Source organism: Herpailurus yagouaroundi, unplaced genomic scaffold, assembly GCF_014898765.1.
Source record: "Herpailurus yagouaroundi ecotype Mexico unplaced genomic scaffold, PumYag 160, whole genome shotgun sequence".
Taxonomy (NCBI): domain Eukaryota; kingdom Metazoa; phylum Chordata; class Mammalia; order Carnivora; family Felidae; genus Herpailurus; species Herpailurus yagouaroundi.
In genome coordinates, this window is record NW_024412401.1 from 24,065,070 (window position 1) to 24,081,931 (window position 16,862).

General features: G+C 52.1%; 1 protein-coding gene across 1 annotated transcript in view; it reads right to left on the reverse strand.

Moving 5' to 3' along the window:
- CORO2A (coronin 2A) overlaps nt 1-14,372 on the reverse strand; it is a 56,607-nt gene extending 42,235 nt beyond the window's left edge. Inside the window, exon 1 of the mRNA XM_040481792.1 lies at nt 14,246-14,372. The gene's annotated coding sequence lies outside the window, so the exon portion shown is untranslated. The remainder of the gene's footprint in view (nt 1-14,245) is intronic.
- Nucleotides 14,373-16,862: the final 2,490 nt, after the last annotated feature.

Below are 16,862 nucleotides of genomic sequence, written 5' to 3' on the forward strand. Positions count from 1 at the left end.
AAAAGGAAGAAGAGAGCCAGCAGCACCTAGGTATCACGGCCAGGCTCTCGGCACACCTTTGGCCAGCTCCACCTCTGCTTCTGCTACACCTTCCCTGACGGGAGTCGGGGGGGTGGGGCTGGTCCTCCTGCCCCAGTGGAGGTCACATTCTTTCACTCCTGGCCACTCAGGGCAGAAGGGGTGCTGTAGGGTGCCTCATGGCTCTCCCAGGTGCTCTCAAGAAGGGTCCGGAGGACCATTCCCTGGGCAGAGGGGTGGCTCTTGCCATCCACTTCCCTCCTGCTCACTGTCCCTCTGTGGAGCCAGCTCCAGCTGCTCCTGGTGAAGGAAAACTCCTTGTGGGAGCAGTGCCTGCAACCGGGACTCCCTCCGGTTTCAGCTGGGAGCTCCGCTCTGTGCAGGGAAGGTACACAGACATTCTGAGACCAGGGGCCCCGCTCCAGGATGCTCTGCCCCCATTTGCCGTGTGACCCCACTCACGTCATTGTCCCTCTCTGGGCCCTGGTGCTTGTCTGTGCAATGGGAATGTGTGTCCCTGCTTGTCACCCTCCTGAGGCCTTGGGGAGGCTCTGCAGGGGGAGTGGAGGCAAAGGTGTTTTCTTTCTTTATTGCACGATGTGACCACACGGAGAGGCAGCAGGGATGGTGACAGACATGGTCGGGGACCACCTACTGGGCTCGAACACCGGTCTCACCACACACCCAGTTGGGACACCTTGGGCGGCTCATCAACCTCTCCAGGCCTCAGGTTTTGTCATCATGAAGCGGGATGGTAATAGGAAATGAGTTCATATCTGACAAGTACTTAGAACACTGCCTGGCACATGGCAAGTTCAAGATAAATTCAAAATAAGTAATAATAGCAACTTCTACTGAGTACTCACTGTGAGCTGGGCACTGTTCTAAGGTATTTGACTGTATTGAGGGATTGAAATGAACCTTTAGCAAAAATGAATAAGGTGAACAGGACTTACAGACTAAACCAGAAACACAAAGCGTCCGTGTCCTTTCTTTCTCCTCTAAGTGGCAATACTTAAAGATCTAAGTATTAGATCTTCACAGTCTGGAAACAGAGAAAGCCTTGTGTCCCTCTGCCACCCGCTTCGTGCTGATTTAGAGTCTAAAGCTCTAATTCTTATCTAATCTAATTCCTAGCCAGGCACACTAACTCCCTCTCTCAAATGATTTTATTACATTTGGGGCAAAAAACAGATCAAATATTTCAAGACTGCCCAGTGTCAGGGACCCAGGTGGGCATCCAGCCCAGCTCTGTCTCCCTTTCCACACCACTCTGTCTGAAAAGTCTGAGGGTCCTGGCTTGTACCATTCTAGCGATGGAAAGCTCACTCCTTCCGGCGACAGAGCAACTCAACTGTTTGTTACACTTCCTCCTTCTACAAAGAGGAAATCCACAATTTCCCTTACTGCCCTCCTTCCATCCCTTGAGCCCCACCAACCACATCCTTTGCCTTTGCCCCACGCCAACCCTTCAGAGATCTGAGGCCCCTGACCACGTGCCTCTGGGATGGTTCTACTCAGGTTGGGGAGGTTTTTGTGTGGCTAAGTTTCCTAACTACTCCCCATTTTGGTCACCTCCCCGTTATGCTCCAGTGGGGAGCTCTCCATCTCTCACCCAGCTCAGAGCCCAGACTGTACTCAAATCCTCCAGATGGCGGCTGAGAAACACTCAGAAGAGCAGGTCCCCCCAAAGATCCCAGATTCACTTCTTAGAATAGCAGCACTGGCCAGACCCCAAGAACTCATGGGGTGCAGAAAGAGAAACTGAGTCAGCTTGCCCAGGGCCATCCATACAGGGAAGAACCAGGAATGGGATTCAGATTTCTGGCACCCGAGCCCAGGAGAGTCCTCTAAAACATGAAACAGTTTCCTTTGATCCTGTGTCTGGATACCGCACCAAATATTTTGTTCCTTATCTGTGTTGCTGTCCTCAGAGGGACAAATTCCAAGGATGACAGGGGAAGAAAAATCTAATTGTGAAGCTGGGGGGTCATTCACCCTAGCTGGACCCTCCTGGAGGTCAGACTTTTGGAATGTGGGCTATATTCCTCCAGTGTGTGGTTTAGGCTAAGAAAGATGGGGCTCCTTAGGTTCAGGAGAGAAGACAGACCCCCAAGTCTTTGCTGCTAGAAAGGTCAACACGGCAACAGCCCCACAGTGGGAAAGGTAAATCGGGGCACATCGACTCACCCTACATTTTCCATGTCTCCAGCTGGAGACAGACCCTGTGCTGGCATCCGTGGGCTCAAAGGTAGCCATGGGGTGGCTGCCCTGGGAATGGGTAGAAAAACGGAGAAATCACACCCCACTTGAACAAAGTTTGATCACAAATGTGGTGGTTTGTGAGAAGTGGCAGCTGCATAGAAAAGGAGCAGGAGGTTAGAGCAGGGGGACTTTTTTTTTTTTTTTTTTAATCATATGCTCCTTTCAAAGAGAAAAAAAAATGAGTCCCCACCCCTGCCAATATTTTATATTATACACGAGTAACTACCATTGGGAACTGTGAGGCACAACATACAGATGAAACAAGATTCATCATTAATCAGAGTGACTGCAAATTTCAAATAATGTCCCTCAAATTTAAAAACACCTTGGGCTGACTTCTCATCAGACTTGATTAGCTTGTCATTGTTTTTTTTTTCCTCTTATCTGTGGCTGCCAATGGAATCTTGCTGGAAACCCAAGGGTTAACCTCTTGTCAGCTCTTACTGGTATTATTAGAACCACCACCAACCAACCCACTGTTCAGATAGGAATCTTCTAAAACCACTTGTCTGTTTTGTGAGGTTTCGTTTAGTTAAAACTGGTTAGTATAATCCATAAATCCAATCTGGATTAATTAGTCTGGATTAACCTGGATTCATTAACCAGGTTAAATTAATTGTAATAAACTGCTGAAAACAAATCAAAGAGTAGGGGTCATCCTTTCTTAGAGGGCTTTCCCCCTCTCTCCCGAGACTTCTGGAGACATGAGGCATGAGGCTGTCTGACACCCTGAGTGGCGTCAGCAGGTGTAAACCTGGGAAACATGAGCAAAGCTGAGTGATTTTCCCATCAGATATTATTTTTTTCCTGCACCCCAATGAGCATGCACACCTCACTTTGGAGGCCACCAGAACAGAAGCTGGGGAAACTATCAGAGAGGATTTTCAGGCTGCATAGGACGGTAGAGATCATCTGGTCTAACCTCACATTTCAGATGAAGATACAAGGATTCTGGAAGGGATGTAACTTGTCCAAGGTCACCTGGCTGGTCAGTAGCAGATCCCAGAGAGAACGCAAATCTCTAGTTCTTGATGCTAACACTGGATGCTTCCCTGCCCTGGCCACAGTCCAGCCTCTTACTGGGCCATTCGCAGGTCCCTGCACCTCTCAGCCCTCTATAGTTGTGTCCCCTGTGGCATGAATCACTTGCTGGCTCTGAGGGTGGAGTGCGTCCCAGCAAAGTCACAAGTGCTGGCACAACGGAGGGACGTGTTGCTGTCGGCAGGCCACGGTTCCAGGAGTTACTCTGTCTCAGTCTGAAGCCTTGGTTCTGCATCTGTGAAATGGGACCCATCAAACCCAGCTCACGGACTGCTGTTTGGGTACCCCATGAGGTCCTGCTGACATCTGCAGGCTGGGTAGTAGCCCCTGAGGGGTGTTACTTCTGTCCTTACACTCTGGAAGGTTTTGTTTAGGGGGCTGAGATCTGGAGCCTGAGAATTCTGCCTCTGACTGCTAGCTACAGCCCTGGATACCGCAGGACCTGGAGCCTCTGCAGCCCAGTGGCCCCCCAGGTGTGCCCGCCCGGGCCTGGTGTGGTGGCAGACAGCTGTGGATCTGGGTCCTGGGCCTTCTGGGGCATGCCTGAAATCCCGCTCCTGTCTCTACGGCTCTCTTCCCCCCTACTCTCATCCTCCCCACCTCCCATAACCTTCTTGCCTCCTCCAGACTGTCCTTCTAATCCCTCTCTCTGACTTCCCCTATGCTGAGTCCTCCCTGGGCTACCATGAGACGGAAGCATCCCCTATTCCAAAACCTTCAGTGGCTTCTCAGTTGGGCATTCAAAGCTGAGATCTGAGGGGTAAACCCAGAAGAGAGGTGGGGCAAGGTGGGGAGAGAAAATGGGGGGGACAAGGGCAGTAGGCCTGGGTGCAGACAATAGGGGGTGCATTTTCTATAGAGAACTTAAAAACAATAAGACCGACTAAAAGTCTGACTTTTTATTATCATGATATGCCTGCAACTCTAAACAGTGTCAATGAAAAAACACTCCTCCCTGCCAGGGCAGGCTGCTCCCACCTCCCTGCCCTTGGCAACTGGCCAGTACCTGATACTATTCCCTAGACTGAGCCAAACTGGACCGTATGTTCGCTACATCCCCAATAGGCTCAGTATCCGCCCCTTCGCCAGCCCTCGGCCTGTGCGGCTTCTTTTGCCAAAAAGTCCCTCCCTCCTCTCTGCACGTTCAGCTGCTACAAGGCTCAGCTTAGCTGCTCCCTCTTTCAGAGGCTCCCCGCACACCTTCCCTCCTGCCTGGCCACGACCCCCTGCCTAGGCCTCCTGACACCCAGCCCAGGGTGTAGACTCAGCAGCAGTCTCCCCGTGGAGGACCGAGGAAAGGAACCACCCTCTGAAATCTGGGACCCACAGCACAGCACACCAGGAGAGCCACTTCCTCGCTGTGTGACCTCAGACAAGTCCCAGATCCTCTCCAGCCTCAGTCTCCCCCTGTACAAGGACCATATCATCTCCAAATGACCTTCTTTCCTTGTCCTCAGTCACGCCTTCTCTTGGCCATACCCTGCACTCTGTCATCATGTGAAAATGTGCCACCCGCTTCCATAGTCACTAATTCGAGTGCCCCCTTGCTGGCCACAACCTCCCCACCTTCAGCCTCCTGTCACCTGCCAGATGTGAGCAGGCCTTCGTCAGCACCCCTGTTAGGTGCTGGTTCAGGCCCAAGGAGAGAGCCCGGGACCACAGACCGCTCTCCAGAGAGACATAAGCCATTTGGCTCTGCCTTGACTCTGCCACCAAGCTTGGATCCAGCGTTTCTGAAAGGCCAGCTCCCGGGATGGTGTCTGGGCCATGGGACATCCATCTGCCATGACGCCTGCTTCCTGTGCCCAGTAATGCGGGACACCGTCCTACAGCCTGCACCTGAGAGATGACCCGTCACTGGCCCCGCTCTACCTCCTCCCCACCTGTCTCCTCCTCTCTCCTCCCACAGGTGCCATGGCCCATCACCTCACCCTCACCCTGAAACCTCCCCCCCCCCCCCCCCCGCTGACTTCTTTCCCCATTATCCGGCACAACTCTGGTGCCGGACAAACCAGCATACCTACTTAGGGCTGGGGAAAAAACAGACAAAACCCAAACAGGAAGTGCCAAATGGGGTGACGGCTTTCCCAGCGCAGCTCTTCTCTCTCCAGGGCCCTTCCTCTGCAAGCCAGGTCTTGTGAGGGCAAGGGTGCAGCCAGGCCAGCCAGATCCCAGGGGTCGCCTGTGTGGCCTCCTCCTCCTTGTACTCAGAGCCAATCCATCACTAATGCCACCCCTCCCAAACCTTTTAAACCATCCACTTATCTCCACTCCCACTGCTACCAGCTGCTCTCACCTGCGCACTTAGTCTTACCTACCAATCATTTTTCCCCCCAAAGATGTCAATCTGAGCATGCCACTCCATGGCCATTACTCCAGGACCCAAAGGGTCTGGCCCACTCCACCTCTCCAGCCTCCTGTGCCCAGGAATCAGAGCTGTAGACACTCAGTGCTCTTAATTCCTCAAAGGTCCACCCCCTTCAGCCTCGGGGCTGTTTCTTCTGTCCAGCATGCTCCCCTTCCCACCTCCACCTGATTACTCGTATTCATCCTTCAGATCTCAGCTCAAAAGTCCTTCCCTTAGAATAGCGTTCTGCAGTGACCCTGAATTACACACATTCTTGGCTCGGCAAGCTTTGATACCCTCTCTTCTCCCCCAGGCACCTGTTCCAGGTTTTGTGGGACTTTAGGATTACTGCTCATCTTCTCTGGTCTGTGAGCCTACCCGGGCAATACCTATGTCTGTTTTGCTCTGCTCCGTATCCCTCGCACTCAGTAACCAATACACGAATAAAGATCTCATTTAAAAAAGTTAATTGAAAAATAACTTTGTAGGAAATGAACGAATGGGCCTTTCTGGGTAGAAAGAGACTCTAGGATAATCTGTGTGGGGCAGGTCTCAGTGGTCTTTCTCCAGGCGCGTGGGCCATAGGTCAACCTACTCCTCCTGGTAATGGTTGTAACAAGGAGGAGGCTAATGAACCAGCCAAAAAGCTCTCAAAGCTCTTTCCTGTCCATTATCTCCCGAGTTCCCCTCTAGGACTCCCCCATCACTCATAGCCCTGGGCGTTAATGACCAGTCCACTGGGGCATTTCTGAACTGGAATATGTTTACTGTGCAGTGTGAACACTTTCTTTTCTCAAGGGCCAGGACTCAGGAGCCTTTTCTTTGTGGGGTGGGATGAGGAAAAGGTGATGGAGTCTAGTTAGAGCAGGGTTCAGATCCCAGTGGCTGTGTGACCTTGCAAAAGTCACTTAACCTCTCTGGGACCCCTCTGGGACCCGTCTTCTTATCTGTAAAAAGAGGGCAAAACTATCTAGCCAGGAGGTTGATACAGGATTAAATGGATACATGCACATTAAGAGCCTAGTTTGGGGCCTCCTGCATGTCATATCTAATTGATTCTAAGACACACAGTTTTTTAACATGTAACATCTCTGAAACTGGGATGCAATTTATAGTTTAACTGTCTGCTGTTTTTCATTCTTAATGGATTTTAAAATAATGGTATATCTCATAACAGAAGGTACTGTGCATTTAACAAAACATGACAATAGCTTAGTTTATTTCCTTTGCAAAGAGATGGGAAGGTGTGTGAGCGCCCCATGGACCAAAGACCAAGAAAGTGCATCATTGAGGGAAAAGGGTCTGCTGGGGTCTGGCATACTGAGGCGGGGCCCTGAAGCATCACAAACTCTGAAGATAGGCCCCTCCCTAGCCAGCTGGCCCTCCGGATCTGTCCCTGCTGTCCCGGTCCCACTCAGGGGGTGGCCCAAACTCCAGTAGAATCCTAACCTTTCTGGATCTGACCCTGTGCTCCTGCTGATGTAGCCTGCGGTCCCTGGCTTGTGCAGTCTGGTCACAGTCCTAACAGTGCTTACGGCTGCCTAAAACCCCCAGTCTTTGTCCCAAAGAATCCTGGAACCTACCCCAGAGACTTCTTCTTCTGTGACTCCTTCATCAAGCCATCCCTGGACTCTGCTCTCAACTGTCCTAGAAGGCCAGCAGGGGGGTGTGATTCAGGCCTCATCCAAGTCCTTGGGTGCCTCAGTAAACCCTCCAGCCTGGTGAGGTCAGACTGTTATACTATCTACATTATATTGTAACATATATTACATACAGACAAATTGCTCTAGAAATGAATGTCAAATAGCACATAAAAATTTCAAATGTAGAAAAGACAAAAGTGAGAGTGATAATCAACCAGCTTGATGTGTGTCCATCTGTATCCGTAGTCACGGTGCACAGATATATTCTTCTCCCACATTCAAACCCTAACAGGCTCAGTCCCCACACACACTTCTCTTCCTTGCTTTTCCAGTTAACGCGACCTTGCAGACCACCCTCCACATGGACGGGTTTCTTCTCAGTGATCTCACGGCACTCCCCTGTCCTCCATCCCTTCCCTTGGCAGGTGCCTTAGTCCACCTCAGCCAGGTCCCCGAGGCCCGGCCCATGCTCATGGCCTCATGGCTTTCTGCAGATACTTGTCCCCCTTCGATGGGAAAGGGCTGTGATTGGGTCACGGCTGCCCTCGGGCCTCCTGGAAGCAAAGCCACACCCCAGTACAGAAATACTCTTGAGCTCTTAAATCAAGGGGTGCGAGGTAAACGGAAGCTGTCTGTCCCTGTTGGACTTCGACTGGAGGCCTGTTAAAACAGACCAGATGTCCTCTGAGACCCCGAAGGATGCTGGCCCTGTACTTCCTAACCCCAGTGGGCTCCAGACATCACAATAAAGAACAATGAACAGGTGCTTGGGGCATTTTATAGTTCAAAAGCACTTCCATGCTCTTTATCCAATTTTGAGACTCACAACCACCCTAAAAATTAGGCAAAGCAGGTATTGACATTTGAGCCATTTTACAGATGAAGAGACTGAGGCTCAGAGAGGTGGGCCATTTACCCAATGACCTTCTTTGCTTTCCTCCCCTCCAGAGTCTGGCTGACTCTAATCCCACTAACAACCCAGCTCAGACATCACCTCTTCCAGGAGCCTTCCCCACCTCCGGCCTCATCCCAGGCTAGGTCAGATGCCCCTTTGAGGGCCCACAGCTCCTGGGTTTCCAGGAGGGGGGGTGAAATACTCTCCTCACTTTATGGGTGAGAACAAGGGGCATAAAGAAGGGTCAGGACTTGCCTACAGAGCACGTTACTGGCCCGGTCAGGTCTCCCTCCTCAGAGGTATGGCTTCTTTCGTTCCACTGCGTCTTTTGTTGTCTGCAATCTTGGACTCCAAGCCACTGCCCGAGGTTCATTTCCGTCTCCTCGTGCGCTGGCTGGGCCTTACCTGGTTCAGCCAGGTGTGAAGGGGAGTGTCGTGGAGGGGGATCTGGTTGGGGCAGGCTCAATTCCCCAGCCTGAGCCAACACCCTGGGGTAGCCTTAGAAATAGCAACAGCGGTTGGCCATCTACTGAGCACCTCCGTGTGCCCGCACTTTCCATCGACACCTCACTTCATCCTGCAGCTGGCACCATTATGATGCTGGTTTGCAGGTGGGGCGGGGTGGGCAAGCCCCTAGCCCAAGGCTCACCTGGTAGCTGTGCTGGGACTGGATGCCAGGACTGCATCCCTAGCAGCGGGCGGCCCCAGGAGTTTGCTGGCACCAGAGCCAGAAATAAATGCACAGTCAGAGTACAAGAGACAACTCCCAGGGGGCCTGCAGGCCTGGCACAGCCCCAGCCTCTCCCTCCCCATCCCCTGGCCACCTCCCATCCAGGGCCGGCTGGAGGGATGAGACTCTTGAGCTCAGGGAACACAGGCCTGCCCTGGCAGTCCTCGGCACTCCCTCTGGGCAGGGTCACGCCGCTTGCCAGCCCCCTGCAAGCTCTGGGCTCAAGGCCAGGCTGAAGGCAGCTGTCACATCAACCCTGCACAAGTTCTCAGCATCCTATTTCTTATTCGAATGGGACCTCACATATCTGCTCCCAACTGGGTGAGAGATGCTGAGCAAGGCCCTGCCTTTCACTGGGCCTCACTTTCCCCATCTGTGAAATATGCTGGGGTGGGGTGAGTGTGGGGTGCGTGTGTCTCAGTGGAACCCCCCAACTGACATTCCAGGTAGCACAGCACAGTGATTAAGACCCTGGACACTGTAGTCCGATGACACGTGTTCAAATGTCGTACTCTGTGCAAACTGCCCAGCCTCTCTGGGCCCCAGTGTCCTCATCTGTAAAATGGGGATAGTGGTAGAAAAAAGACAAAGTAAATACACCAAAATATTTATATTGATTACCTGAGATGAAAAGAGAAGATATGAGTAATTTATTTTCTGTTTTCCTTTTTTTCTAAATTCTCCATCACCATCAAGTATTTATGATAGAAAAAAACAAATATACTTTCTTTGTAAATTAACTTTATTGACAATATAATATGCCCATTTTAAAAAGTAGTAATAATAATGAGACCATCTACCCTCTAAGATGCTTTGAGGATTGAATGAGTTAATGTATGTCAAATTTTAGATGGTACCTAGAGCATAAGAAGTGCTATTAAATGTTTATTACATAAATAAGCCTAGGACCAGCCTGGCTTCCTCCTCCTCCTCCTGCTCACCTGGGCTGGGCCCCCCTTCTCACTCCCAGCACTGAGCTCGCGGATCCTCTGCCCCTACATTCACTGGTTCACTGCCGGGGCCCAACTCATCACCCTGGGTCTGGATTATTTCCACAGCCTTCTCTCTGTACCCCAGAGGAATCGCACTGACACTCAAATTTGGCCATGCTCTTGCCTTGGCCTCCCATGGCTCCTCAATGCCCTCTACTAAAAGATCTAGCTCCTTTGTGAGACACTGTCTTAGCAAGCTACTTAATGTCTCTGTATCTGTGTATTCTAAACTGAAAAAAGGAGTAAAAGAGTACCCCCCCTTGGGGCACCTGGCTGGCTCAGTCGGGAGAGCATGTGACTCTTGATCTCAGGGTCGTGAGTTTGAGCCCCACTTGTTAAACCCCTACGGTTTACTTAGGCCTATTTGTTTAACAACACCCACCCCCCACCCCCTCACAAACTTAGAGGATTCCTTGATGTACAGGGCAGGGTCCACAACCTGACCATCAGTGGTGCCTCTTACCAGTCTCCTCTGTCTTTTCTGTCACTCTGTTCTAGTCTGCTCTTCCATGAACATACCAGGCATGGTCCTACCTCAGGGCTTTTGCACTGGCTGTTCCCTCCACCTGGATGGCTCCTCCTCCAGAAATCAGCCCAGCTCACTTTCTCACCTCCTTCCAGACTTTGCCCAAAAGTTACCTTCTCAATGATCCTCCCAGCCACCCTACTTAAAATCGCAACCCCCTCCTTCCATTCCTTGTCACACACTCGAAACATACTCTGTGTTTTACTTGTCCTGTCCCACTTATCACCTGCTGCTTTACTTTTTGCTCATTGTGTCTTTTTTCTGTATTAGATTTTAGGTTTCTTTAGGATAGATTTTTTGGTCTATTTTATTTACGATCAAGACTCCTGCTCCTACCCCAGAGAATACCTAGCACAATGTAGATGCTTAATAAAAGAACAGTTGAATAACTAAATGAATGAATATAAACCACTTAGGAGAGAATCAGGCCAGTGGTAAGTACTCAATGAATACTAGCTGTTATTACTCTTATTGATTCTTCAAGGCGAGGTTCCCATGCCCTTCCTCCTGGACATCTCCAAGCTCAAAATCATACTTTCCTAGTCTCCACGGTATCCTGCCAATCTCTCGATTATGGCAGGGAGCACAGTGCTCTTCAATGATCTCTTTTTCCATTTAGGCTGAAGTGAATGAAATTGCCATTTCTTGTAAGTCAAAAGCAGGCAGATATTGGCCATTTCACATAGTTCAACCTAATATATTTCTCATGGCAGCCTGCAGGACTCTGGGGGGCACCTCAAGACCTAGTACTCAGTAGGTACCCCATAAATGTTTGTCCAAAAAGTGAAGTCACCTATTCCTGGCCCTTCATACTAGGTGGGACTGCAAACACCTCCAATCCAGTCTGAAGGAGAGCAGGCACAGCCTATAGACTTAAAGTAGCCAACAGAGGATCTTGCTGCATTATCTCCTGGTCCTCCGGAAAAATCTCTGTCCCCTGATATCTGGCAAAGAAAGTAAAAGCAAAGCTATGCTATATTCTAAAACAATCCAGGTTCTGGCCATTCAGAACTAATAAAAGTCCAAGGTTGGATTAAGCCCCGTCCCGGGTGGAAAAGGCTAGCTGCTCACCTCTAAGGGGATTCATTTAATGATGGGGGAGGAAGGCTAGAACATTCTTTGGTTATCACCATGCTCACTGTTCCAATACAGGATTCAGTTACAGAGGTCTGTTAGGTCCAGAAGGCAGGTTGTCAGAGCTGAAAGAAATTCAGCAATCCCTCAACCTACCCCATTTCACAGATGGGGAGAGTGAGGTCCAGAAAGGGAAAGGGACTGACTCAAGGTCACACAGTGGGGTACATGAAGAGTTCATCCTGGTATCTATGCCTGCCGACGTTAGTCTTGTGGTCTCTCCTCTGGACCACACTGCTTTTACGTTGGCCAGACGCCGGCAATGTAAGCTTTAGTGTTACTATTTTTTAAGCTGTACTTTTCAAATGAAATGTTTATTAAACCTCAGATAAAACACCAAGAGCGCCACTATAAGAAAACTGTTATAAATATCAGCACTACATTTATCATTCTACATAGTTACTTCCTTGGGGTAAAGTCCTCAAAGTAGAAGTCTAGGGGCAAAGGGCAGTTAGGATCCTTTTCACAGACTTTTGTAACAGGCTGCCAGACTGCCCTGCAAAATTAAATGCTGCTGGAGAATCCCCACAAAGAGGTTTAACCTTTTGCATTTATTTTTGCTAATTCTATAGGAATAAATACAGGCTGCTTTCACTTACCATATACATGGTATGCGTTTCCTAACAAATAAACAAATACTCTGGGCTTAAAATCAGGATCCCTGGGCTTGGCTACTAGTTTGCTGTGTGAACTTTGACAAGTCACATCCCCTCTGGGGCTAGGGGATGCCTATCTAGACAAAGAGGGGTTTGGAGAGATGATCTCTTAAGATCCCTTTCCGCTTGGATATTCCACAATTCCACAGTACATTTTTAGTTATTAGCATAGGATGACTTTTTAATAGCCAGAATTTGCCATGCCCCTAAATCAGGCCAAAATGGGTGCCTCTTTGCACTAGCTCAGCAGGAAAACAGAGCCCAGATCATACAGACCTAGAGATGAGAGGAGACTTAGGTAGCACTTAAGTGTGTGCATTGGAGCTATGTTCGAGTGACAGCACATATACTTAGTCTGTTTTTACAAGGGGGTAATAATACTCATTTGTGGTCTAGCTCCAGGTTCTGTGAGGCTCCACCATGACCAGAAGGCACAGTCATGGTCACTCTCAGTTGGCCTGAGAATCTCAGACTTGCAGTCAAAGGTAGCTCAACTCCAGCAAGTGCTCATCCAGTCTCTGCTCACATACCTCTGATGACACAGAGCTCACCACCTGCCCAGGCAGCCTCTCCTTACTTTTGGCAGTAAGAAAGCTCTTGGGCGGGGGCTAGGTCACGAAGTGGATGAGAGAGACCAGACGTGGTTCTCAGAAACTACTCCTTCAGTCAGGGCAGGCAACAGGAGAAGATGGGGAAGAGGCACTGGAGGCAGGGAGGCCTGGAGAGGGGCTTCTCTGGCCCTTCCTCTCACTCCAGACCTCTAAGGCAGCTGCTAACCCAAAGGTGCTCTAGAAGTGCAGGGAATGCAGGGGACACATTCCAGTCCTGATGCAGGCGGGTTCTGAACACGCCCCAGGCTGACCACTACTTGCTCTGGGCAGACACCTCAGCTCCTGCCTCTTGCCTTTGCGCGCTTTGGCTCTGGCAACAGAAAGAGTGCTGGGCCTGGGGCTGGTCAGCCTGGAAGTGAGCAGATTTAAGCCAAATGATACTCCCAGGGTGGAGGAAGAGGAGTAAGATGTGATCTGTAAGCCCAGAGCAGGACGAGAAGCTTCCTGCTGTTTACAGCTAGTAAGATCCCCATCATAAGAGGTGTGCAATGGGGAAGCAAGACCTTCCAGAGGGGATCTTACCGAGCCACTGAGCCAGAGGCCAGAGATCTTTTTCACCCGGAAAGCCTAGAGCCACAGTCCTTCATACACATACTCTGTCCCAGACCCAACCCCACCCAGACACAGCTCTCTTGGCACTGTCACGCCTCTGAGGTCCCCCCCACCCCCACACCAACGTGATCCAGCCCTAGCATACCTGGTGGGGCAATGGAAGGGGAAGAGGACGTGCCACTCCATTATCTAAATCCAGGTTGGTTCATGGGTCTAGCCCAGGCAAGTCTGCAGCTGATGGTCCCATCGCCCCCCAGTGAGGCCTCCCCCCAGCAAGGCCGACTTGGCGGGCCGACACTGACCGCCCCACCCTGCACGCCCAGGCGGGCTCCATAGGGATCTCCGGCGGTCGCCCCCTCCTGTTTCCCGTATGGGGAAGCTGAAGCCCTGCAGGTCACCTAGTCAGGAGGGGGAGAGTCCAGACAGGGTTCCAGAGAGGCACCCAAGCCACAAGGGAGGCCTGTTGGGACCGGCTCGCCACACCCAGGGTGAGCGGCCCTCACAGCGGGCGGGAGGGGTGGGCGGGTGCAAACGGTGCAGATCCCGGCCCCTCAGTCGTCGGGAGCATGGACCTCAGGGCGTCCTCTCCCAACGGCGCGGCGCGGAAGGAGCCACCATTGCGCCCGCTATCCCAGTGGGGAAACTGAGGCCTGGAGAGGGCTGGTGCTTTGTAAGCTCACGCGGAGGTGCTGGAAGTCTCGTCCCCCGCGCCCCACCGGGTCCCCCGCGGCTCGCCCAGCCCAGCATCCCTCCCAGGGCGCTGCAGCCGGGAGGCGCAGCGTGCACACATCGCGTACCGCGGGAAGGCACGGCTGGCGGCGCGGGGCCGCCCTACCTTGATGACGGCAGCGCAGGTGGCTGTGGCGGCGGCGGCGTCCGGCTCCGGCTCCGCGCTCCTCACCGCCCGCCGAGTCCCCACGCGCAGCTCCGCCGCCTCTTCCCCCCCCCCCGCCCCCCGGCAGCCGGGAGGGCGGGGCCGATGGGCGGGGCCGGGGCCCGGCACTAGCCCCGCCCGTGCGCCCCGGGTCCGGGCGCACCCCTCCTTCCCCACCCTCCGGACCGCGCTCCTGGCCCGCGGGGCTGGTCTTGGGGCGCGCGCACGCGCACAGAACAGGCGCGCACACGCCGCAGAGATTGGGGCGGGCTGCCCGGCGACCAGGCGGAGGCTGGGGACCGGCGGACCCACCCCTCCCTCGCTTCACGGCACGGGGCAGGGGACTCGACCTCCCGAGCTTCCGTTTCCCCCTAGGTGAAATGGAAACAGTAACTGTTCCTGCCTTCGAGTGCTGTTTGAGAATTAGATGAGACGACTTAATTTACCGGCCGGCAAAGTGAGCGCACAGAGCCCGCTCCGCCGCCCCCCACGGGGGTGGCGCTTGGTAGACCCCGGCTGGTAGCGAAATTCTTGAGGCTTCCCTTTCGGTGGGGACGCAAAGAGCAAGCAGGGAGGGAGGTTCTGTAACAGGAGGACTCCGTTCTCTCGGCAGCCAGGAGGGGGCGCTGCTGCCCAGGCCCGCTGGCTCTCGGGTTCTGAGCACACTAGGCAATGGGAGACGGTGAGGCCCCTCCTTTTAATAATACTACCACCTAACACTTACTAAGACAGGCACTGTGCTAGGCACCGTAAATGAATTACCTCACCTCACCGTCATACAAGCCTATGAGGTTACACTATTACCAATTTTACAAATAAGAAAGTTGAGGCACAGATGAAGTACCTCGCTTAAGATCACGCAGCTATTAATTCAGCCCCAGGCAGCACGGCTCCCAAGTCCAAGCTCATAGCCACTTCACCACAGCAGCCCTCTTGAGAAGTGCTCTTTGTTTTGTTCAGTCGTGTAACCCGGAGCACCTAGAACAGTATCCTGCTCAATTTTTGAGTGAACGACAGAGCATACTGTGTACTTTACATATATTATTTCACTTAATCCTAGTAACCCTTTTATTTAGCCGCTATTATTACCCCCATTTTACACGTAAGAAGATTGAGACTTAGAGTGGCTAAGTAAGTCCGGGCTCGGCGATATATCCTTGGCAAGAATAGCCAGGGCCAAAGCCTGCAACTTATTCAGTTCACTGGGCCACTCTCCCATCCCGAGTCCCCTCCCCCCCCCCCCCCCCCCCCCAGTGTGGCCTTCAAAGCCAACCCCCCTGTGGCCCTGACCCAAGCTTCTCAGAGCTGGACTATTCAGTAGGCGGAATATTCAGTAGCGGAATGCGTGCTTCAGGTATCAGCAGGAGAGTCAGATATTTGATGTGTCAGAAAAGCATATGGAGAAACCAGAATGTTGTAGGAGTTCCTTATGGCTCAATATTGCCTTTATCTTTAATTACTCCTGGTTGTGGGCACCACAGCCTCTCCAAGGCTAAGGCATCTGAATGTCCTAATTCATCTCACCTGCATTCCCCTCCCCTCCCCCCCACACATACCTCTGTGTCTTTGCTCACATGGTCCCCTCTGCTAGGAATTCTCTTCCTGCATCATCTCCCCCTGTCTAAACCGACACATCCTTCCTTGCACGTTCATCACCGACACACCTCCCCAGATGCCCTGTGGATGTGCCCTCCCGGCCTTGTGCCTGCATCTCTCCATCCTGTGCCATGATGATGGGTGGCTGGGACTGTTTGGGAAAGGCTGGTTTGACAGCGACCCCTGGGGGCCATGGGCATGTGGACTGATAGGAAGTCATTGGAAGCCTCTGCAACAGACACAACCTGGGATCCTTTTCTGGGGATGCTGCATGTGTGTGCACCTGTGTGTGTGTGTGGGTGGGGGGGGGCATGGGGAGGGGGTGGTGGTGGTGGTGTCCTCATTCTCCTGCTCCTTCCCTCCCCCAGCATTGGTCCATTTGAGGAAGGCTAACCCTTGATCATCTTCTGAATTGCACACATGGGGAAACTGAGGCCAGAGCAAGGGTAGCCTGCCCAGGGGCCCCTAGTTAGAAAACTACACAGTAGGTTTGGCTTCAAAGTTGGGCCCATCTGCCAGCACCTTACATTGGGCCTTACTGTTGATTGGGATAGCCAGGAGACCAATGCCCCCTTCCTTCCCTATATGTCAGCATGGCCAGCTTTGTTTAATCTACTGTGTTGGGTAAATGCCTTGTGCAGGACCAGACTATTTGTGAGGAAGGATGGCAAATTCTTCATCTACCTGCCCTGCCTGGAGCTTTCTGGGCAATATGGCTCGTGCCCTGGGAGATTGAACTAAGAATGAGGGAACAGGGGCACCTGGGTGATTCAGTTGGTTAAGTGTCTGACTCTTGATTTCTGCTTGGGTCATGATCTCACCGTTTGTGAGTTTGAGCCCTGCGTCGGGATTCTGCGATGGCAGCATGGAGGGAAAAACTGCTTGGGATTCTTTCCCTACCCCTCTCTATCCCTCCCTTGCTTGTGCCGGCACTCACTCTCTCTCTAAACCAAACCAAACCAAACCAAACCAACAAACCTTT